Source organism: Pongo abelii, chromosome Y (assembly GCF_028885655.2).
Source record: "Pongo abelii isolate AG06213 chromosome Y, NHGRI_mPonAbe1-v2.0_pri, whole genome shotgun sequence".
NCBI classification, from domain to species: Eukaryota; Metazoa; Chordata; class Mammalia; order Primates; family Hominidae; genus Pongo; species Pongo abelii.
The window spans coordinates 24,628,619-24,653,162 of record NC_072009.2 but is presented as its reverse complement, the minus strand read 5'-3'; positions in this window follow the sequence as shown (position 1 = coordinate 24,653,162).

Sequence of the window (24,544 nt, the reverse complement as noted above, 5' to 3'; positions counted from 1 at the left end):
CACAGTGTGATACTCTCAAAAGAAAGGAATGGAATGGAATGCAGTGGAATGGAATGGAATGCAATGGGGTGCATTGGAGTGGAGTGGAGTGAAGTGAAGTGGATTGGAGTGGAATGGAGAGGAATGGAACGGAATGGAATGGAATGAAGTAGACTGGAGTGGGGTGGAGTTGAGTGCAATGGAATGGAGCGAAATGGAATCAGATGCAGAGAAATGGAGTAGAGAGGAGTGCAGTAGAGTGGAAAGGAGTGCAATGGAGTGGAATGGAATCGGAAGTAACGGAAAGTAGTGGAGTGGATGGAACGGAAAGGAAAGGAGTGGAGCGGAGTGGAATGGAACGGAGCGGGAAGTGGGTTGGGGCCACTGCACTCCAGGCTGGCTGGCTGACTGAGGTATTCTCGCAATAAAGGAATGGAATGGAATGCCGTAGAGTGGAATGGAACGGAGTGGAGTGGAGTGGAATGGAGTGAGTTGGAGCAGAGTGGAATGAAGAATGCAATGGGATGGAAGGGAATTGAATGAAATGCAGTGGAGTGCAGTGGATTGCATTGCAGTGGAATGGAGCAGAATGGAATGGAAAGGAGTGGAATGGACAGGAGTGGAGTGCACTGGAGAGGAGAGGATAGGAATGCAGTGGAATGGAATTGGATGTAATGGAACGTAGAGGAGTGGAGTGGAATGGAGTGGGCCAGAGTGGAATGGAATGGAATGCAATGGAAAGGAATGGAGTGGAATAGAATGGAATGGAATGGAATGGAATGGAGTGGGATGACTTGTAGTGGGGTGGAGTGAAATGGAGTATAATGGAATGGAGTGGAGTGGAGTGGAATATGATAGAATGGAGAGGAGGGGAATGGAGCAGAATGGAATGGAGTGCAGCGGAATGGAGTGGAGTGGAATGGAATCAAATGGAGTGGAATGGAACAGAGTGGAATGGAATGGAGTGCAATAGACTAGAATTGAGTGTAGTGTAGTGGAATTTAGTGGAATGGACTGGAATGGAGTGGAATGGAATGGAATTGAGGGGAATGGAATGGAATGGAAAGGAATGGAAAGCAATGGAAAGGAATAGAATTGAATGCAACGGAATTAAAAGAATGCAATGGAATGCAATGGAATAGAATGCAATGGAATGTATAGTTGACATGTAATATGAGCTGAGATTGTGACACTGCACACCAGCCAGGGTGACATGGTGATATCTTGTCGTAAGAAGTGAATGGAATGCAATGGAGTGAAATGGAATGGAATGAAATGGAATGGAGCGGAATGGAAGGGAATGGAGTGGAATGAAATAGAATGCAGTGGACTGTAATGGCATGGAGTGGAAAGAAGTAGAGTGGAATGGAGTGGAATGGAATGGACTGGCATAGAATGGAGTGGAATTGAATGCAATGGAGTGGATTGGAAAGGAATGCAAAGGAGTAGAGTGGAGTAGAGTGGTGTGGAGTGGAGTGGAATGGAGCTGAATGTACTTCAATGGAGTACAATGGAATGGAACGGAGTGGCAAGGAATGGAATGATATGAGGTGGATTGGAGTGGAATGTAGTGGAGTGGAAAGGAATGGAATAGAATGGAATGGAGTAGAGTGTAATGGAATGCAGTGGCGATAAGTGGAGTGGAATGGAATGCATTGGAGTAGAGTGGAGTGGAATGGAATGGAATGGAGTGGAGTGGAGGGGAGTGGAGTGGAATGGAATTGAGTGAAGTGGAGTGCAGTTGAATGGAATATCGTGGTGTGGAGTGGAGTGGAAGTGAATGGAGTGAATAGGAGTGGAATGGAGTGGAAGGTAACGGAGTGGAATGGAGTCGAATGGAGTGGAATGGAGTAGAGTGGATTAGAGTGGAATGGTGTCGAACGGACTGGAATGGAATGGAATGGAGTGGAATGGAATTGAATCAAATGGAATGGAGTGGAGTGGAGTGGAGTGGAATGAAATGAAATGGAAGGGAGTGGAGAGAAACGCAGTTGATTGGAGTGGAGTGGAGTGGAAAGGAATGGAAAGGAGTGGGATGGAGACGTATGGATTGGAGTGGAATGGAGTGGAATGGAATGAAGTGGAAAGGAGTGGAACGGAGTGAAATTGAATTTAGTGGACTGGAGTGGAATGGAGTTAAATGGAATGGAATGGAATGGAGTGGAATGGAATGGAATGGAGTGGAGTGGAATGGAATAGAATGGCATGGAATGGAATAGAATGGGATGGAGTGGAGTGGAGAGGAGTGGAATGGATTGGAGTGAAGTGGAGTGGAATGGAATTGAGTGGAGCGGAGAGGAAAGGAATGGAATGGAGTGGAGTGGAATGGCATGGAAAGGAGTGGAATGGAATGGATAGTAGTGGAGTGAAGTGGAGTGGATTGGAGTGTAGTGGAAGGGAATGGAGTGCAGTGTAATGGACTGGAATGGAGCAGAGCAGAATGGAGTGGACTGGACTGGAGTGGAATGGAATGGGATGGCATGGAATGGGAGCTGAGATTTTACCAATGTGCTCTAGGCAGGGTGACTGGGTGTCATACTCTCAAAAGAAAGGAATGGAATGGAACGCAGTGGAATGGAATGGAACAGAGTGGACATTAGTGGAGTGGAATGTGGAGGAATGGAATGAAATGGAACGTAATGGCATGAAATGGAGTGGTGTGGGGTGGAATGGATTATAGTGGAATGGGGTGGAAAGGAATGGGATGGAGTGGAATGAAGTGGAGTGCAGTGGAGTGGAACGGAGTTGAATGGCATAGAATTGAGTGGACAGTAGTGGAATGTTTTGGAATGCAATGGAATCCATTGTAATAGAATGGAATACAACGGAAAGTTGACATGGAGTGTGAGCTGAGATTGTGCCACTGCACTCCAGACTGGGTGACACGTTATATCCTGTGGATAGAAAGGAATGGAATGCAATAGAGTGAAATGGAATGGAGTGGAATGGAATTGAATGGAATGGAGTGGAGTGGAGTGGAGTCGAATGGAGACGAATGGAATGGGACGGAGTGGAATGGAACGGAGTGGAGTGGAGTATCGTGGAGTGAAATAGAATGGAATGCACTGGGTTGGAATGGAATGCAATGGACTGCTGAAAGGAAATGTGAGCTGTTATTGTTCCACTGCACTCCAGCCTTTGTGACGGAATGAAATCCTGTGGAAAAAAAGGAATGGAATGGAATGGAATGGAATGGAATGGAATGGAATGGATTGGAGTGGAGTGGAGTGGTGTGGAGAAGAGTGTAGTGGAGTGGAGTGGAGTGAAATGGAGTGGAGTGTCGTGGAGGAGAGTGGAATGGAGTGGAATGGAATGGAGAGGAAAGGAACGGAGTGGAGTGGAATGGAACGGAGTGGAGTGGAATGGAATCCAATGGAATGAAATGGAATTGAATCCAATGCAATGAAGAAATATGTGCAGTGATTTGGCCACTGCGCTGGAGCCTGTGTGAGAGAGGGAGATCCTGTCGATAAAACAGTGTGGAATGGAAGGGATTGGAATGGAATGGAATGGAACGTATTGGAGTGGAGTGGAGTGGAATTGAGTGGAGTGGAGTGCACTGGAATGGAATGGAATGCAATGGAATGTGATGGAATGATGAAATGATATGTGAGCTGAGATTGTGCCACTGCACTCCACGCTGGGTGACAGAGTGAGATACTCTTGAAAGAAAGAAATGGAATGGAAAGAATTTTTAACTGGGTGGATTCGAGTGGACTGAAGTAGAGTGCAGTGGAATAGAGAGGAATGGAATGGAATGGAATCGGATGTAAAGGAATGGAATGATGTGGAGTGGAGTGGTGAGGAGTGTAGTGCTGTGGAATGGAGCAGAAAGTAACGGGATGGTGTGGAGTGGAGTGCAGTGCAGTGGAGTGGAGAGGAGTGCAATGGCGTGGAATGGAATCGGATGTAAAGGAACGTACTGGAGTGGAGCGGAGTGGAAAGGAGTGGAATGGAATGGAATTGAATGTAATGGAAAGCAAAGGAATGGAATGGGATGCAATGGAATTTAATGCAATAGAATGCAGTTCAATAGAGAGTTGACATGTAATGTGAGCTGAGATTGTGCCTAAGCTCTCCAGGCTGTTTGACACAGTGATATCGTGTCGAAAGAATGGAATGGAATGCAGTGGTGTGAAATGGAATGGAATGTAGTGGACAGGAGTAGAATGGAGTGGAGTGAAGAGGAACAGAGTGGAATGGAATGGGATGCAGTGGAATGGAATGCAGTGGAGTGGAGTGAAATAGAAAGAAATGGAATGGGATGGAATGGAATGCAATGGAATGGAGAAGAGAAATGTGAGCTGAGATTGTGTGACTACACTCCAGCCTTAGTGACCGAGAGAGATTCTGTGGAAGGAAAGAACAGATTTCAAAGGAGTGGAATGGAAGGGAATGTAGTACACTGGAGTAGAGTGGAATGGAGTGAAACAGAATAGAATGGAGTGGAAGGCAATGGAATGGAATGGAATGGAGTGGAGTGGAATAGAGAGGAGTGCACTGCAATGGAGTGGAGTGGAGTGGAAGGGAGTGGAATGCAATGGAATGTAGTGGAGTGCAGTGGAGTGGAATGGAATGGAGTGGACAGGAGTGGAAGGAGTAGAGTGGACTGGAATGGAATAGAATGGAACAGAATGCAGTGGAGTGGAGGGGAGTGGAGGTGAGTGGAGTGGCATGGAGTGGAATGGAATGGAATGGAGTGAAATGGAATCCAATGGATTGGAATGGAGTGGAGTGGAGTGGAGTGGAATGGAGAGGAGTCGAATGGAATGGAAGGGAATGCAACGGAACGCAGTGGTGTGGATTGGAATGCAGTGAAATGGAGTACTATGGAATCTAAAGGAGTGGAGTGGAGTCTAGTGGAGTGGAATGGAATGGAACAAAATGGAATGGAATGGCACGGAATGGAGTGGAGTAGAGTGGAGTGGGAAGGAAGGGAGATGAGTGGAATGGAGAGGAATGGAATGCAGTGGAGTGGATTGGATTGGAATGAACTGGAATGGAGAGGAATGGAATGAAGTGGAACGGAATGGACTGCAATGGAATTGAATGGAGTGAAGTGGAAAGTAGTGGAGTGGAGTGGAATGGAGTGGAAATGAATGGAATGGAGTGGAATGGAAGGGAATGGAGACAAGTGGATAGGAATTGACTGAAGCAGATTGGAGTGGAGTGGAGTGGAGTGGCATGGAATGGAATGAAGTGGATGGGAATGCAATGGAGTGGAATGAAACGGAATAAAATGGAATGGAGTGGAATGGAGAGGAATGGAGTGGAAGTGGAGTGGAATGGAGGGGAGTAAGAGGAAGAGAATGGAATGGAATCGAAAGGAGGGAAGTGCAATTGTGTGGAGTGGAGTGGAGATGAAAGGAGTGGAGTGATGTGGAGTCGAGAGGAAAGGAATGGAATGGAATGGAATGGAGTTAAGTGGAGTGGAATGGAGTGGAAGGTAAAGGAGTGGAATGAAAAGGAGTGGATTGGAATGGAGTGGAATGGAATGGAGTGGAACGGAGTGGAGTAGAATGGAGTGGGTTGCAGAAGAGTGGAATGGAGTGGAATGGAAGGGAACGGAAAGGAATGTAGTGGAAAGGAATGGAATGGAGTGGATTGAAATTGAATGGAAAGGATTGGAGTGCAGTGGACTGGAGGGGAGTGGAATAAAATGGAGTATAGTGCAGTGGAATGGAGTGGACTGGAGTGGAGATGAGTGGAGTGGACTGGAATGGAATGGAGTGGAGTGGAATGGTGTGGAGTGGGGTGGAAAGGAATGGAACAGAATGGAATGGAGAGGAATGGAGTGGCATGTAGTGGAGTGGAGTGAAGTGGAAAGGAATGGCATGGAATGGAGTAGAGTGGAATGGAGGGGTATGGAATGGAACGGAATGGAATTGAGTGGAATGGAGTGGAATGGAGTGGAGTGGAGAGGAATGGAATGGAGTGGAAAGGTCTGAAAGGAGTGGAATGGAGTGGAGTGGAATGCAATGGAGTAGATTGGAATGAAGTGGAAAGGAATAGAATGGAGAGAAGTAGAGTAGAATGGAGTGGATTGGAATGGAGGGGAGCAGAGTGGAGTTAACAGCGGTGGATTGGAATACAGTGGATGGGGTAGAGTGGAAGGGAGTGGAATTATATGGAATGGAATGGATTGGAGTGGAGTGGAAGGGAGTGGAGTGGAGTTGAAAGTAGAGGAATCGAAAGAAGTGGAAAGGAGTGGAGTAGAGTGGATTAGAGTGGATTGGAATGGAATGGAGTGGAGTGGAATGGTGTGGAAACGAATGGAAGGGAGGGGAGTGGAATGGAACGAAATGGAATGGAATGTAGTGGAATGGAGAGGAGTGGAGTGGACTGGAGTGGAATGTAATCGAATGGAGTGTACTGGAGTGGAATGTATTTGAGAGGCGGGTAATGGAGACGAATTGAGTGGAGTGGAGTGGAGTGAAATACATCGGAATGGCACGGAATTGAATGGAATGGAGGGGAGTGGAATGCAGTGGAGTGGAGTCGATTGGAGTGGTGAGGAATAGAACGGAGTGGCATGGAATGGAGCACAGTGGAATGCAATGGAGTGGAGTGGATTGGAAAGGGGTGGAGTGGAGTGACGATGGGTGAAGTGGAATGTAATGGAGTGGAGTGCAGAGGAGTCTCATGGAATGGAATGGAATGGAACGCAATGGAAGCTGAGATTGTACCACTGCGCTCCAGGATGGGTGACACAGTGTGATACTCTCAAAAGAAAGGAATGGAATGGAATGCAGTGGAATGGAATGGAATGCAATGGGGTGCATTGGAGTGGAGTGGAGTGAAGTGAAGTGGATTGGAGTGGAATGGAGAGGAATGGAACGGAATGGAATGGAATGAAGTAGACTGGAGTGGGGTGGAGTTGAGTGCAATGGAATGGAGCGAAATGGAATCAGATGCAGAGAAATGGAGTAGAGAGGAGTGCAGTAGAGTGGAAAGGAGTGCAATGGAGTGGAATGGAATCGGAAGTAACGGAAAGTAGTGGAGTGGATGGAACGGAAAGGAAAGGAGTGGAGCGGAGTGGAATGGAACGGAGCGGGAAGTGGGTTGGGGCCACTGCACTCCAGGCTGGCTGGCTGACTGAGGTATTCTCGCAATAAAGGAATGGAATGGAATGCCGTAGAGTGGAATGGAACGGAGTGGAGTGGAGTGGAATGGAGTGAGTTGGAGCAGAGTGGAATGAAGAATGCAATGGGATGGAAGGGAATTGAATGAAATGCAGTGGAGTGCAGTGGATTGCATTGCAGTGGAATGGAGCAGAATGGAATGGAAAGGAGTGGAATGGACAGGAGTGGAGTGCACTGGAGAGGAGAGGATAGGAATGCAGTGGAATGGAATTGGATGTAATGGAACGTAGAGGAGTGGAGTGGAATGGAGTGGGCCAGAGTGGAATGGAATGGAATGCAATGGAAAGGAATGGAGTGGAATAGAATGGAATGGAATGGAATGGAATGGAGTGGGATGACTTGTAGTGGGGTGGAGTGAAATGGAGTATAATGGAATGGAGTGGAGTGGAGTGGAATGTGATAGAATGGAGAGGAGGGGAATGGAGCAGAATGGAATGGAGTGCAGCGGAATGGAGTGGAGTGGAATGGAATCAAATGGAGTGGAATGGAACAGAGTGGAATGGAATGGAGTGCAATAGACTAGAATTGAGTGTAGTGTAGTGGAATTTAGTGGAATGGACTGGAATGGAGTGGAATGGAATGGAATTGAGGGGAATGGAATGGAATGGAAAGGAATGGAAAGCAATGGAAAGGAATAGAATTGAATGCAACGGAATTAAAAGAATGCAATGGAATGCAATGGAATAGAATGCAATGGAATGTATAGTTGACATGTAATATGAGCTGAGATTGTGACACTGCACACCAGCCAGGGTGACATGGTGATATCTTGTCGTAAGAAGTGAATGGAATGCAATGGAGTGAAATGGAATGGAATGAAATGGAATGGAGCGGAATGGAAGGGAATGGAGTGGAATGAAATAGAATGCAGTGGACTGTAATGGCATGGAGTGGAAAGAAGTAGAGTGGAATGGAGTGGAATGGAATGGACTGGCATAGAATGGAGTGGAATTGAATGCAATGGAGTGGATTGGAAAGGAATGCAAAGGAGTAGAGTGGAGTAGAGTGGTGTGGAGTGGAGTGGAATGGAGCTGAATGTACTTCAATGGAGTACAATGGAATGGAACGGAGTGGCAAGGAATGGAATGATATGAGGTGGATTGGAGTGGAATGTAGTGGAGTGGAAAGGAATGGAATAGAATGGAATGGAGTAGAGTGTAATGGAATGCAGTGGCGATAAGTGGAGTGGAATGGAATGCATTGGAGTAGAGTGGAGTGGAATGGAATGGAATGGAGTGGAGTGGAGGGGAGTGGAGTGGAATGGAATTGAGTGAAGTGGAGTGCAGTTGAATGGAATATCGTGGTGTGGAGTGGAGTGGAAGTGAATGGAGTGAATAGGAGTGGAATGGAGTGGAAGGTAACGGAGTGGAATGGAGTCGAATGGAGTGGAATGGAGTAGAGTGGATTAGAGTGGAATGGTGTCGAACGGACTGGAATGGAATGGAATGGAGTGGAATGGAATTGAATCAAATGGAATGGAGTGGAGTGGAGTGGAGTGGAATGAAATGAAATGGAAGGGAGTGGAGAGAAACGCAGTTGATTGGAGTGGAGTGGAGTGGAAAGGAATGGAAAGGAGTGGGATGGAGACGTATGGATTGGAGTGGAATGGAGTGGAATGGAATGAAGTGGAAAGGAGTGGAACGGAGTGAAATTGAATTTAGTGGACTGGAGTGGAATGGAGTTAAATGGAATGGAATGGAATGGAGTGGAATGGAATGGAATGGAGTGGAGTGGAATGGAATAGAATGGCATGGAATGGAATAGAATGGGATGGAGTGGAGTGGAGAGGAGTGGAATGGATTGGAGTGAAGTGGAGTGGAATGGAATTGAGTGGAGCGGAGAGGAAAGGAATGGAATGGAGTGGAGTGGAATGGCATGGAAAGGAGTGGAATGGAATGGATAGTAGTGGAGTGAAGTGGAGTGGATTGGAGTGTAGTGGAAGGGAATGGAGTGCAGTGTAATGGACTGGAATGGAGCAGAGCAGAATGGAGTGGACTGGACTGGAGTGGAATGGAATGGGATGGCATGGAATGGGAGCTGAGATTTTACCAATGTGCTCTAGGCAGGGTGACTGGGTGTCATACTCTCAAAAGAAAGGAATGGAATGGAACGCAGTGGAATGGAATGGAACAGAGTGGACATTAGTGGAGTGGAATGTGGAGGAATGGAATGAAATGGAACGTAATGGCATGAAATGGAGTGGTGTGGGGTGGAATGGATTATAGTGGAATGGGGTGGAAAGGAATGGGATGGAGTGGAATGAAGTGGAGTGCAGTGGAGTGGAACGGAGTTGAATGGCATACAATTGAGTGGACAGTAGTGGAATGTTTTGGAATGCAATGGAATCCATTGTAATAGAATGGAATACAACGGAAAGTTGACATGGAGTGTGAGCTGAGATTGTGCCACTGCACTCGAGACTGGGTGACACGTTATATCCTGTGGATAGAAAGGAATGGAATGCAATAGAGTGAAATGGAATGGAGTGGAATGGAATTGAATGGAATGGAGTGGAGTGGAGTGGAGTCGAATGGAGACGAATGGAATGGGACGGAGTGGAATGGAACGGAGTGGAGTGGAGTATCGTGGAGTGAAATAGAATGGAATGCACTGGGTTGGAATGGAATGCAATGGACTGCTGAAAGGAAATGTGAGCTGTTATTGTTCCACTGCACTCCAGCCTTTGTGACGGAATGAAATCCTGTGGAAAAAAAGGAATGGAATGGAATGGAATGGAATGGAATGGAATGGAATGGAATGGATTGGAGTGGAGTGGAGTGGTGTGGAGAAGAGTGTAGTGGAGTGGAGTGGAGTGAAATGGAGTGGAGTGTCGTGGAGGAGAGTGGAATGGAGTGGAATGGAATGGAGAGGAAAGGAACGGAGTGGAGTGGAATGGAACGGAGTGGAGTGGAATGGAATCCAATGGAATGAAATGGAATTGAATCCAATGCAATGAAGAAATATGTGCAGTGATTTGGCCACTGCGCTGGAGCCTGTGTGAGAGAGGGAGATCCTGTCGATAAAACAGTGTGGAATGGAAGGGATTGGAATGGAATGGAATGGAACGTATTGGAGTGGAGTGGAGTGGAATTGAGTGGAGTGGAGTGCACTGGAATGGAATGGAATGCAATGGAATGTGATGGAATGATGAAATGATATGTGAGCTGAGATTGTGCCACTGCACTCCACGCTGGGTGACAGAGTGAGATACTCTTGAAAGAAAGAAATGGAATGGAAAGAATTTTTAACTGGGTGGATTCGAGTGGACTGAAGTAGAGTGCAGTGGAATAGAGAGGAATGGAATGGAATGGAATCGGATGTAAAGGAATGGAATGATGTGGAGTGGAGTGGTGAGGAGTGTAGTGCTGTGGAATGGAGCAGAAAGTAACGGGATGGTGTGGAGTGGAGTGCAGTGCAGTGGAGTGGAGAGGAGTGCAATGGCGTGGAATGGAATCGGATGTAAAGGAACGTACTGGAGTGGAGCGGAGTGGAAAGGAGTGGAATGGAATGGAATTGAATGTAATGGAAAGCAAAGGAATGGAATGGGATGCAATGGAATTTAATGCAATAGAATGCAGTTCAATAGAGAGTTGACATGTAATGTGAGCTGAGATTGTGCCTAAGCTCTCCAGGCTGTTTGACACAGTGATATCGTGTCGAAAGAATGGAATGGAATGCAGTGGTGTGAAATGGAATGGAATGTAGTGGACAGGAGTAGAATGGAGTGGAGTGAAGAGGAACAGAGTGGAATGGAATGGGATGCAGTGGAATGGAATGCAGTGGAGTGGAGTGAAATAGAAAGAAATGGAATGGGATGGCATGGAATGCAATGGAATGGAGAAGAGAAATGTGAGCTGAGATTGTGTGACTACACTCCAGCCTTAGTGACCGAGAGAGATTCTGTGGAAGGAAAGAACAGATTTCAAAGGAGTGGAATGGAAGGGAATGTAGTACACTGGAGTAGAGTGGAATGGAGTGAAACAGAATAGAATGGAGTGGAAGGCAATGGAATGGAATGGAATGGAGTGGAGTGGAATAGAGAGGAGTGCACTGCAATGGAGTGGAGTGGAGTGGAAGGGAGTGGAATGCAATGGAATGTAGTGGAGTGCAGTGGAGTGGAATGGAATGGAGTGGACAGGAGTGGAAGGAGTAGAGTGGACTGGAATGGAATAGAATGGAACAGAATGCAGTGGAGTGGAGGGGAGTGGAGGTGAGTGGAGTGGCATGGAGTGGAATGGAATGGAATGGAGTGAAATGGAATCCAATGGATTGGAATGGAGTGGAGTGGAGTGGAGTGGAATGGAGAGGAGTCGAATGGAATGGAAGGGAATGCAACGGAACGCAGTGGTGTGGATTGGAATGCAGTGAAATGGAGTACTATGGAATCTAAAGGAGTGGAGTGGAGTCTAGTGGAGTGGAATGGAATGGAACAAAATGGAATGGAATGGCACGGAATGGAGTGGAGTAGAGTGGAGTGGGAAGGAAGGGAGATGAGTGGAATGGAGAGGAATGGAATGCAGTGGAGTGGATTGGATTGGAATGAACTGGAATGGAGAGGAATGGAATGAAGTGGAACGGAATGGACTGCAATGGAATTGAATGGAGTGAAGTGGAAAGTAGTGGAGTGGAGTGGAATGGAGTGGAAATGAATGGAATGGAGTGGAATGGAAGGGAATGGAGACAAGTGGATAGGAATTGACTGAAGCAGATTGGAGTGGAGTGGAGTGGAGTGGCATGGAATGGAATGAAGTGGATGGGAATGCAATGGAGTGGAATGAAACGGAATAAAATGGAATGGAGTGGAATGGAGAGGAATGGAGTGGAAGTGGAGTGGAATGGAGGGGAGTAAGAGGAAGAGAATGGAATGGAATCGAAAGGAGGGAAGTGCAATTGTGTGGAGTGGAGTGGAGATGAAAGGAGTGGAGTGATGTGGAGTCGAGAGGAAAGGAATGGAATGGAATGGAATGGAGTTAAGTGGAGTGGAATGGAGTGGAAGGTAAAGGAGTGGAATGAAAAGGAGTGGATTGGAATGGAGTGGAATGGAATGGAGTGGAACGGAGTGGAGTAGAATGGAGTGGGTTGCAGAAGAGTGGAATGGAGTGGAATGGAAGGGAACGGAAAGGAATGTAGTGGAAAGGAATGGAATGGAGTGGATTGAAATTGAATGGAAAGGATTGGAGTGCAGTGGACTGGAGGGGAGTGGAATAAAATGGAGTATAGTGCAGTGGAATGGAGTGGACTGGAGTGGAGATGAGTGGAGTGGACTGGAATGGAATGGAGTGGAGTGGAATGGTGTGGAGTGGGGTGGAAAGGAATGGAACAGAATGGAATGGAGAGGAATGGAGTGGCATGTAGTGGAGTGGAGTGAAGTGGAAAGGAATGGCATGGAATGGAGTAGAGTGGAATGGAGGGGTATGGAATGGAACGGAATGGAATTGAGTGGAATGGAGTGGAATGGAGTGGAGTGGAGAGGAATGGAATGGAGTGGAAAGGTCTGAAAGGAGTGGAATGGAGTGGAGTGGAATGCAATGGAGTAGATTGGAATGAAGTGGAAAGGAATAGAATGGAGAGAAGTAGAGTAGAATGGAGTGGATTGGAATGGAGGGGAGCAGAGTGGAGTTAACAGCGGTGGATTGGAATACAGTGGATGGGGTAGAGTGGAAGGGAGTGGAATTATATGGAATGGAATGGATTGGAGTGGAGTGGAAGGGAGTGGAGTGGAGTTGAAAGTAGAGGAATCGAAAGAAGTGGAAAGGAGTGGAGTAGAGTGGATTAGAGTGGATTGGAATGGAATGGAGTGGAGTGGAATGGTGTGGAAACGAATGGAAGGGAGGGGAGTGGAATGGAACGAAATGGAATGGAATGTAGTGGAATGGAGAGGAGTGGAGTGGACTGGAGTGGAATGTAATCGAATGGAGTGTACTTTAGTGGAATGTATTTGAGAGGCGGGTAATGGAGAGGAATTGAGTGGAGTGGAGTGGAGTGAAATACATCGGAATGGCACGGAATTGAATGGAATGGAGGGGAGTGGAATGCAGTGGAGTGGAGTCGATTGGAGTGGTGAGGAATAGAACGGAGTGGCATGGAATGGAGCACAGTGGAATGCAATGGAGTGGAGTGGATTGGAAAGGGGTGGAGTGGAGTGACGATGGGTGAAGTGGAATGTAATGGAGTGGAGTGCAGAGGAGTCTCATGGAATGGAATGGAATGGAACGCAATGGAAGCTGAGATTGTACCACTGCGCTCCAGGATGGGTGACACAGTGTGATACTCTCAAAAGAAAGGAATGGAATGGAATGCAGTGGAATGGAATGGAATGCAATGGGGTGCATTGGAGTGGAGTGGAGTGAAGTGAAGTGGATTGGAGTGGAATGGAGAGGAATGGAACGGAATGGAATGGAATGAAGTAGACTGGAGTGGGGTGGAGTTGAGTGCAATGGAATGGAGCGAAATGGAATCAGATGCAGAGAAATGGAGTAGAGAGGAGTGCAGTAGAGTGGAAAGGAGTGCAATGGAGTGGAATGGAATCGGAAGTAACGGAAAGTAGTGGAGTGGATGGAACGGAAAGGAAAGGAGTGGAGCGGAGTGGAATGGAACGGAGCGGGAAGTGGGTTGGGGCCACTGCACTCCAGGCTGGCTGGCTGACTGAGGTATTCTCGCAATAAAGGAATGGAATGGAATGCCGTAGAGTGGAATGGAACGGAGTGGAGTGGAGTGGAATGGAGTGAGTTGGAGCAGAGTGGAATGAAGAATGCAATGGGATGGAAGGGAATTGAATGAAATGCAGTGGAGTGCAGTGGATTGCATTGCAGTGGAATGGAGCAGAATGGAATGGAAAGGAGTGGAATGGACAGGAGTGGAGTGCACTGGAGAGGAGAGGATAGGAATGCAGTGGAATGGAATTGGATGTAATGGAACGTAGAGGAGTGGAGTGGAATGGAGTGGGCCAGAGTGGAATGGAATGGAATGCAATGGAAAGGAATGGAGTGGAATAGAATGGAATGGAATGGAATGGAATGGAGTGGGATGACTTGTAGTGGGGTGGAGTGAAATGGAGTATAATGGAATGGAGTGGAGTGGAGTGGAATATGATAGAATGGAGAGGAGGGGAATGGAGCAGAATGGAATGGAGTGCAGCGGAATGGAGTGGAGTGGAATGGAATCAAATGGAGTGGAATGGAACAGAGTGGAATGGAATGGAGTGCAATAGACTAGAATTGAGTGTAGTGTAGTGGAATTTAGTGGAATGGACTGGAATGGAGTGGAATGGAATGGAATTGAGGGGAATGGAATGGAATGGAAAGGAATGGAAAGCAATGGAAAGGAATAGAATTGAATGCAACGGAATTAAAAGAATGCAATGGAATGCAATGGAATAGAATGCAATGGAATGTATAGTTGACATGTAATATGAGCTGAGATTGTGACACTGCACACCAGCCAGGGTGACATGGTGATATCTTGTCGTAAGAAGTGAATGGAATGCAATGGAGTGAAATGGAATGGAATGAAATGGAATGGAGCGGAATGGAAGGGAATGGAGTGGAATGAAATAGAATGCAGTGGACTGTAATGGCATGGAGTGGAAAGAAGTAGAGTGGAATGGAGTGGAATGGAATGGACTGGCATAGAATGGAGTGGAATTGAATGCAATGGAGTGGATTGGAAAGGAATGCAAAGGAGTAGAGTGGAGTAGAGTGGTGTGGAGTGGAGTGGAATGGAGCTGAATGTACTTCAATGGAGTACAATGGAATGGAACGGAGTGGCAAGGAATGGAATGATATGAGGTGGATTGGAGTGGAATGTAGTGGAGTGGAAAGGAATGGAATAGAATGGAATGGAGTAGAGTGTAATGGAATGCAGTGGCGATAAGTGGAGTGGAATGGAATGCATTGGAGTAGAGTGGAGTGGAATGGAATGGAATGGAGTGGAGTGGAGGGGAGTGGAGTGGAATGGAATTGAGTGAAGTGGAGTGCAGTTGAATGGAATATCGTGGTGTGGAGTGGAGTGGAAGTGAATGGAGTGAATAGGAGTGGAATGGAGTGGAAGGTAACGGAGTGGAATGGAGTCGAATGGAGTGGAATGGAGTAGAGTGGATTAGAGTGGAATGGTGTCGAACGGACTGGAATGGAATGGAATGGAGTGGAATGGAATTGAATCAAATGGAATGGAGTGGAGTGGAGTGGAGTGGAATGAAATGAAATGGAAGGGAGTGGAGAGAAACGCAGTTGATTGGAGTGGAGTGGAGTGGAAAGGAATGGAAAGGAGTGGGATGGAGACGTATGGATTGGAGTGGAATGGAGTGGAATGGAATGAAGTGGAAAGGAGTGGAACGGAGTGAAATTGAATTTAGTGGACTGGAGTGGAATGGAGTTAAATGGAATGGAATGGAATGGAGTGGAATGGAATGGAATGGAGTGGAGTGGAATGGAATAGAATGGCATGGAATGGAATAGAATGGGATGGAGTGGAGTGGAGAGGAGTGGAATGGATTGGAGTGAAGTGGAGTGGAATGGAATTGAGTGGAGCGGAGAGGAAAGGAATGGAATGGAGTGGAGTGGAATGGCATGGAAAGGAGTGGAATGGAATGGATAGTAGTGGAGTGAAGTGGAGTGGATTGGAGTGTAGTGGAAGGGAATGGAGTGCAGTGTAATGGACTGGAATGGAGCAGAGCAGAATGGAGTGGACTGGACTGGAGTGGAATGGAATGGGATGGCATGGAATGGGAGCTGAGATTTTACCAATGTGCTCTAGGCAGGGTGACTGGGTGTCATACTCTCAAAAGAAAGGAATGGAATGGAACGCAGTGGAATGGAATGGAACAGAGTGGACATTAGTGGAGTGGAATGTGGAGGAATGGAATGAAATGGAACGTAATGGCATGAAATGGAGTGGTGTGGGGTGGAATGGATTATAGTGGAATGGGGTGGAAAGGAATGGGATGGAGTGGAATGAAGTGGAGTGCAGTGGAGTGGAACGGAGTTGAATGGCATAGAATTGAGTGGACAGTAGTGGAATGTTTTGGAATGCAATGGAATCCATTGTAATAGAATGGAATACAACGGAAAGTTGACATGGAGTGTGAGCTGAGATTGTGCCACTGCACTCCAGACTGGGTGACACGTTATATCCTGTGGATAGAAAGGAATGGAATGCAATAGAGTGAAATGGAATGGAGTGGAATGGAATTGAATGGAATGGAGTGGAGTGGAGTGGAGTCGAATGGAGACGAATGGAATGGGACGGAGTGGAATGGAACGGAGTGGAGTGGAGTATCGTGGAGTGAAATAGAATGGAATGCACTGGGTTGGAATGGAATGCAATGGACTGCTGAAAGGAAATGTGAGCTGTTATTGTTCCACTGCACTCCAGCCTTTGTGACGGAATGAAATCCTGTGGAAAAAAAGGAATGGAATGGAATGGAATGGAATGGAATGGAATGGAATGGATTGGAGTGGAGTGGAGTGGTGTGGAGAAGAGTGTAGTGGAGTGGAGTGGAGTGAAATGGAGTGGAGTGTCGTGGAGGAGAGTGGAATGGAGTGGAATGGAATGGAGAGGAAAGGAACGGAGTGGAGTGGAATGGAACGGAGTGGAGTGGAATGGAATCCAATGGAATGAAATGGAATTGAATCCAATGCAATGAAGAAATATGTGCAGTGATTTGGCCACTGCGCTGGAGCCTGTGTGAGAGAGGGAGATCCTGTCGATAAAACAGTGTGGAATGGAAGGGATTGGAATGGAATGGAATGGAACGTATTGGAGTGGAGTGGAGTGGAATTGAGTGGAGTGGAGTGCACTGGAATGGAATGGAATGCAATGGAATGTGATGGAATGATGAAATGATATGTGAGCTGAGATTGTGCCACTGCACTCCACGCTGGGTGACAGAGTGAGATACTCTTGAAAGAAAGAAATGGAATGGAAAGAATTTTTAACTGGGTGGATTCGAGTGGACTGAAGTAGAGTGCAGTGGAATAGAGAGGAATGGAATGGAATGGAATCGGATGTAAAGGAATGGAATGATGTGGAGTGGAGTGGTGAGGAGTGTAGTGCTGTGGAATGGAGCAGAAAGTAACGGGATGGTGTGGAGTGGAGTGCAGTGCAGTGGAGTGGAGAGGAGTGCAATGGCGTGGAATGGAATCGGATGTAAAGGAACGTACTGGAGTGGAGCGGAGTGGAAAGGAGTGGAATGGAATGGAATTGAATGTAATGGAAAGCAAAGGAATGGAATGGGATGCAATGGAATTTAATGCAATAGAATGCAGTTCAATAGAGAGTTGACATGTAATGTGAGCTGAGATTGTGCCTAAGCTCTCCAGGCTGTTTGACACAGTGATATCGTGTCGAAAGAATGGAATGGAATGCAGTGGTGTGAAATGGAATGGAATGTAGTGGACAGGAGTAGAATGGAGTGGAGTGAAGAGGAACAGAGTGGAATGGAATGGGATGCAGTGGAATGGAATGCAGTGGAGTGGAGTGAAATAGAAAGAAATGGAATGGGATGGAATGGAATGCAATGGAATGGAGAAGAGAAATGTGAGCTGAGATTGTGTGACTACACTCCAGCCTTAGTGACCGAGAGAGATTCTGTGGAAGGAAAGAACAGATTTCAAAGGAGTGGAATGGAAGGGAATGTAGTACACTGGAGTAGAGTGGAATGGAGTGAAACAGAATAGAATGGAGTGGAAGGCAATGGAATGGAATGGAATGGAGTGGAGTGGAATAGAGAGGAGTGCACTGCAATGGAGTGGAGTGGAGTGGAAGGGAGTGGAATGCAATGGAATGTAGTGGAGTGCAGTGGAGTGGAATGGAATGGAGTGGACAGGAGTGGAAGGAGTAGAGTGGACTGGAATGGAATAGAATGGAACAGAATGCAGTGGAGTGGAGGGGAGTGGAGGTGAGTGGAGTGGCATGGAGTGGAATGGAATGGAATGGAGTGAAATGGAATCCAATGGATTGGAATGGAGTGGAGTGGAGTGGAGTGGAATGGAGAGGAGTCGAATGGAATGGAAGGGAATGCAACGGAACGCAGTGGTGTGGATTGGAATGCAGTGAAATGGAGTACTATGGAATCTAAAGGAGTGGAGTGGAGTCTAGTGGAGTGGAATGGAATGGAACAAAATGGAATGGAATGGCACGGAATGGAGTGGAGTAGAGTGGAGTGGGAAGGAAGGGAGATGAGTGGAATGGAGAGGAATGGAATGCAGTGGAGTGGATTGGATTGGAATGAACTGGAATGGAGAGGAATGGAATGAAGTGGAACGGAATGGACTGCAATGGAATTGAATGGAGTGAAGTGGAAAGTAGTGGAGTGGAGTGGAATGGAGTGGAAATGAATGGAATGGAGTGGAATGGAAGGGAATGGAGACAAGTGGATAGGAATTGACTGAAGCAGATTGGAGTGGAGTGGAGTGGAGTGGCATGGAATGGAATGAAGTGGATGGGAATGCAATGGAGTGGAATGAAACGGAATAAAATGGAATGGAGTGGAATGGAGAGGAATGGAGTGGAAGTGGAGTGGAATGGAGGGGAGTAAGAGGAAGAGAATGGAATGGAATCGAAAGGAGGGAAGTGCAATTGTGTGGAGTGGAGTGGAGATGAAAGGAGTGGAGTGATGTGGAGTCGAGAGGAAAGGAATGGAATGGAATGGAATGGAGTTAAGTGGAGTGGAATGGAGTGGAAGGTAAAGGAGTGGAATGAAAAGGAGTGGATTGGAATGGAGTGGAATGGAATGGAGTGGAACGGAGTGGAGTAGAATGGAGTGGGTTGCAGAAGAGTGGAATGGAGTGGAATGGAAGGGAACGGAAAGGAATGTAGTGGAAAGGAATGGAATGGAGTGGATTGAAATTGAATGGAAAGGATTGGAGTGCAGTGGACTGGAGGGGAGTGGAATAAAATGGAGTATAGTGCAGTGGAATGGAGTGGACTGGAGTGGAGATGAGTGGAGTGGACTGGAATGGAATGGAGTGGAGTGGAATGGTGTGGAGTGGGGTGGAAAGGAATGGAACAGAATGGAATGGAGAGGAATGGAGTGGCATGTAGTGGAGTGGAGTGAAGTGGAAAGGAATGGCATGGAATGGAGTAGAGTGGAATGGAGGGGTATGGAATGGAACGGAATGGAATTGAGTGGAATGGAGTGGAATGGAGTGGAGTGGAGAGGAATGGAATGGAGTGGAAAGGTCTGAAAGGAGTGGAATGGAGTGGAGTGGAATGCAATGGAGTAGATTGGAATGAAGTGGAAAGGAATAGAATGGAGAGAAGTAGAGTAGAATGGAGTGGATTGGAATGGAGGGGAGCAGAGTGGAGTTAACAGCGGTGGATTGGAATACAGTGGATGGGGTAGAGTGGAAGGGAGTGGAATTATATGGAATGGAATGGATTGGAGTGGAGTGGAAGGGAGTGGAGTGGAGTTGAAAGTAGAGGAATCGAAAGAAGTGGAAAGGAGTGGAGTAGAGTGGATTAGAGTGGATTGGAATGGAATGGAGTGGAGTGGAATGGTGTGGAAACGAATGGAAGGGAGGGGAGTGGAATGGAACGAAATGGAATGGAATGTAGTGGAATGGAGAGGAGTGGAGTGGACTGGAGTGGAATGTAATCGAATGGAGTGTACTGGAGTGGAATGTATTTGAGAGGCGGGTAATGGAGACGAATTGAGTGGAGTGGAGTGGAGTGAAATACATCGGAATGGCACGGAATTGAATGGAATGGAGGGGAGTGGAATGCAGTGGAGTGGAGTCGATTGGAGTGGTGAGGAATAGAACGGAGTGGCATGGAATGGAGCACAGTGGAATGCAATGGAGTGGAGTGGATTGGAAAGGGGTGGAGTGGAGTGACGATGGGTGAAGTGGAATGTAATGGAGTGGAGTGCAGAGGAGTCTCATGGAATGGAATGGAATGGAACGCAATGGAAGCTGAGATTGTACCACTGCGCTCCAGGATGGGTGACACAGTGTGATACTCTCAAAAGAAAGGAATGGAATGGAATGCAGTGGAATGGAATGGAATGCAATGGGGTGCATTGGAGTGGAGTGGAGTGAAGTGAAGTGGATTGGAGTGGAATGGAGAGGAATGGAACGGAATGGAATGGAATGAAGTAGACTGGAGTGGGGTGGAGTTGAGTGCAATGGAATGGAGCGAAATGGAATCAGATGCAGAGAAATGGAGTAGAGAGGAGTGCAGTAGAGTGGAAAGGAGTGCAATGGAGTGGAATGGAATCGGAAGTAACGGAAAGTAGTGGAGTGGATGGAACGGAAAGGAAAGGAGTGGAGCGGAGTGGAATGGAACGGAGCGGGAAGTGGGTTGGGGCCACTGCACTCCAGGCTGGCTGGCTGACTGAGGTATTCTCGCAATAAAGGAATGGAATGGAATGCCGTAGAGTGGAATGGAACGGAGTGGAGTGGAGTGGAATGGAGTGAGTTGGAGCAGAGTGGAATGAAGAATGCAATGGGATGGAAGGGAATTGAATGAAATGCAGTGGAGTGCAGTGGATTGCATTGCAGTGGAATGGAGCAGAATGGAATGGAAAGGAGTGGAATGGACAGGAGTGGAGTGCACTGGAGAGGAGAGGATAGGAATGCAGTGGAATGGAATTGGATGTAATGGAACGTAGAGGAGTGGAGTGGAATGGAGTGGGCCAGAGTGGAATGGAATGGAATGCAATGGAAAGGAATGGAGTGGAATAGAATGGAATGGAATGGAATGGAATGGAGTGGGATGACTTGTAGTGGGGTGGAGTGAAATGGAGTATAATGGAATGGAGTGGAGTGGAGTGGAATGTGATAGAATGGAGAGGAGGGGAATGGAGCAGAATGGAATGGAGTGCAGCGGAATGGAGTGGAGTGGAATGGAATCAAATGGAGTGGAATGGAACAGAGTGGAATGGAATGGAGTGCAATAGACTAGAATTGAGTGTAGTGTAGTGGAATTTAGTGGAATGGACTGGAATGGAGTGGAATGGAATGGAATTGAGGGGAATGGAATGGAATGGAAAGGAATGGAAAGCAATGGAAAGGAATAGAATTGAATGCAACGGAATTAAAAGAATGCAATGGAATGCAATGGAATAGAATGCAATGGAATGTATAGTTGACATGTAATATGAGCTGAGATTGTGACACTGCACACCAGCCAGGGTGACATGGTGATATCTTGTCGTAAGAAGTGAATGGAATGCAATGGAGTGAAATGGAATGGAATGAAATGGAATGGAGCGGAATGGAAGGGAATGGAGTGGAATGAAATAGAATGCAGTGGACTGTAATGGCATGGAGTGGAAAGAAGTAGAGTGGAATGGAGTGGAATGGAATGGACTGGCATAGAATGGAGTGGAATTGAATGCAATGGAGTGGATTGGAAAGGAATGCAAAGGAGTAGAGTGGAGTAGAGTGGTGTGGAGTGGAGTGGAATGGAGCTGAATGTACTTCAATGGAGTACAATGGAATGGAACGGAGTGGCAAGGAATGGAATGATATGAGGTGGATTGGAGTGGAATGTAGTGGAGTGGAAAGGAATGGAATAGAATGGAATGGAGTAGAGTGTAATGGAATGCAGTGGCGATAAGTGGAGTGGAATGGAATGCATTGGAGTAGAGTGGAGTGGAATGGAATGGAATGGAGTGGAGTGGAGGGGAGTGGAGTGGAATGGAATTGAGTGAAGTGGAGTGCAGTTGAATGGAATATCGTGGTGTGGAGTGGAGTGGAAGTGAATGGAGTGAATAGGAGTGGAATGGAGTGGAAGGTAACGGAGTGGAATGGAGTCGAATGGAGTGGAATGGAGTAGAGTGGATTAGAGTGGAATGGTGTCGAACGGACTGGAATGGAATGGAATGGAGTGGAATGGAATTGAATCAAATGGAATGGAGTGGAGTGGAGTGGAGTGGAATGAAATGAAATGGAAGGGAGTGGAGAGAAACGCAGTTGATTGGAGTGGAGTGGAGTGGAAAGGAATGGAAAGGAGTGGGATGGAGACGTATGGATTGGAGTGGAATGGAGTGGAATGGAATGAAGTGGAAAGGAGTGGAACGGAGTGAAATTGAATTTAGTGGACTGGAGTGGAATGGAGTTAAATGGAATGGAATGGAATGGAGTGGAATGGAATGGAATGGAGTGGAGTGGAATGGAATAGAATGGCATGGAATGGAATAGAATGGGATGGAGTGGAGTGGAGAGGAGTGGAATGGATTGGAGTGAAGTGGAGTGGAATGGAATTGAGTGGAGCGGAGAGGAAAGGAATGGAATGGAGTGGAGTGGAATGGCATGGAAAGGAGTGGAATGGAATGGATAGTAGTGGAGTGAAGTGGAGTGGATTGGAGTGTAGTGGAAGGGAATGGAGTGCAGTGTAATGGACTGGAATGGAGCAGAGCAGAATGGAGTGGACTGGACTGGAGTGGAATGGAATGGGATGGCATGGAATGGGAGCTGAGATTTTACCAATGTGCTCTAGGCAGGGTGACTGGGTGTCATACTCTCAAAAGAAAGGAATGGAATGGAACGCAGTGGAATGGAATGGAACAGAGTGGACATTAGTGGAGTGGAATGTGGAGGAATGGAATGAAATGGAACGTAATGGCATGAAATGGAGTGGTGTGGGGTGGAATGGATTATAGTGGAATGGGGTGGAAAGGAATGGGATGGAGTGGAATGAAGTGGAGTGCAGTGGAGTGGAACGGAGTTGAATGGCATACAATTGAGTGGACAGTAGTGGAATGTTTTGGAATGCAATGGAATCCATTGTAATAGAATGGAATACAACGGAAAGTTGACATGGAGTGTGAGCTGAGATTGTGCCACTGCACTCGAGACTGGGTGACACGTTATATCCTGTGGATAGAAAGGAATGGAATGCAATAGAGTGAAATGGAATGGAGTGGAATGGAATTGAATGGAATGGAGTGGAGTGGAGTGGAGTCGAATGGAGACGAATGGAATGGGACGGAGTGGAATGGAACGGAGTGGAGTGGAGTATCGTGGAGTGAAATAGAATGGAATGCACTGGGTTGGAATGGAATGCAATGGACTGCTGAAAGGAAATGTGAGCTGTTATTGTTCCACTGCACTCCAGCCTTTGTGACGGAATGAAATCCTGTGGAAAAAAAGGAATGGAATGGAATGGAATGGAATGGAATGGAATGGAATGGAATGGATTGGAGTGGAGTGGAGTGGTGTGGAGAAGAGTGTAGTGGAGTGGAGTGGAGTGAAATGGAGTGGAGTGTCGTGGAGGAGAGTGGAATGGAGTGGAATGGAATGGAGAGGAAAGGAACGGAGTGGAGTGGAATGGAACGGAGTGGAGTGGAATGGAATCCAATGGAATGAAATGGAATTGAATCCAATGCAATGAAGAAATATGTGCAGTGATTTGGCCACTGCGCTGGAGCCTGTGTGAGAGAGGGAGATCCTGTCGATAAAACAGTGTGGAATGGAAGGGATTGGAATGGAATGGAATGGAACGTATTGGAGTGGAGTGGAGTGGAATTGAGTGGAGTGGAGTGCACTGGAATGGAATGGAATGCAATGGAATGTGATGGAATGATGAAATGATATGTGAGCTGAGATTGTGCCACTGCACTCCACGCTGGGTGACAGAGTGAGATACTCTTGAAAGAAAGAAATGGAATGGAAAGAATTTTTAACTGGGTGGATTCGAGTGGACTGAAGTAGAGTGCAGTGGAATAGAGAGGAATGGAATGGAATGGAATCGGATGTAAAGGAATGGAATGATGTGGAGTGGAGTGGTGAGGAGTGTAGTGCTGTGGAATGGAGCAGAAAGTAACGGGATGGTGTGGAGTGGAGTGCAGTGCAGTGGAGTGGAGAGGAGTGCAATGGCGTGGAATGGAATCGGATGTAAAGGAACGTACTGGAGTGGAGCGGAGTGGAAAGGAGTGGAATGGAATGGAATTGAATGTAATGGAAAGCAAAGGAATGGAATGGGATGCAATGGAATTTAATGCAATAGAATGCAGTTCAATAGAGAGTTGACATGTAATGTGAGCTGAGATTGTGCCTAAGCTCTCCAGGCTGTTTGACACAGTGATATCGTGTCGAAAGAATGGAATGGAATGCAGTGGTGTGAAATGGAATGGAATGTAGTGGACAGGAGTAGAATGGAGTGGAGTGAAGAGGAACAGAGTGGAATGGAATGGGATGCAGTGGAATGGAATGCAGTGGAGTGGAGTGAAATAGAAAGAAATGGAATGGGATGGCATGGAATGCAATGGAATGGAGAAGAGAAATGTGAGCTGAGATTGTGTGACTACACTCCAGCCTTAGTGACCGAGAGAGATTCTGTGGAAGGAAAGAACAGATTTCAAAGGAGTGGAATGGAAGGGAATGTAGTACACTGGAGTAGAGTGGAATGGAGTGAAACAGAATAGAATGGAGTGGAAGGCAATGGAATGGAATGGAATGGAGTGGAGTGGAATAGAGAGG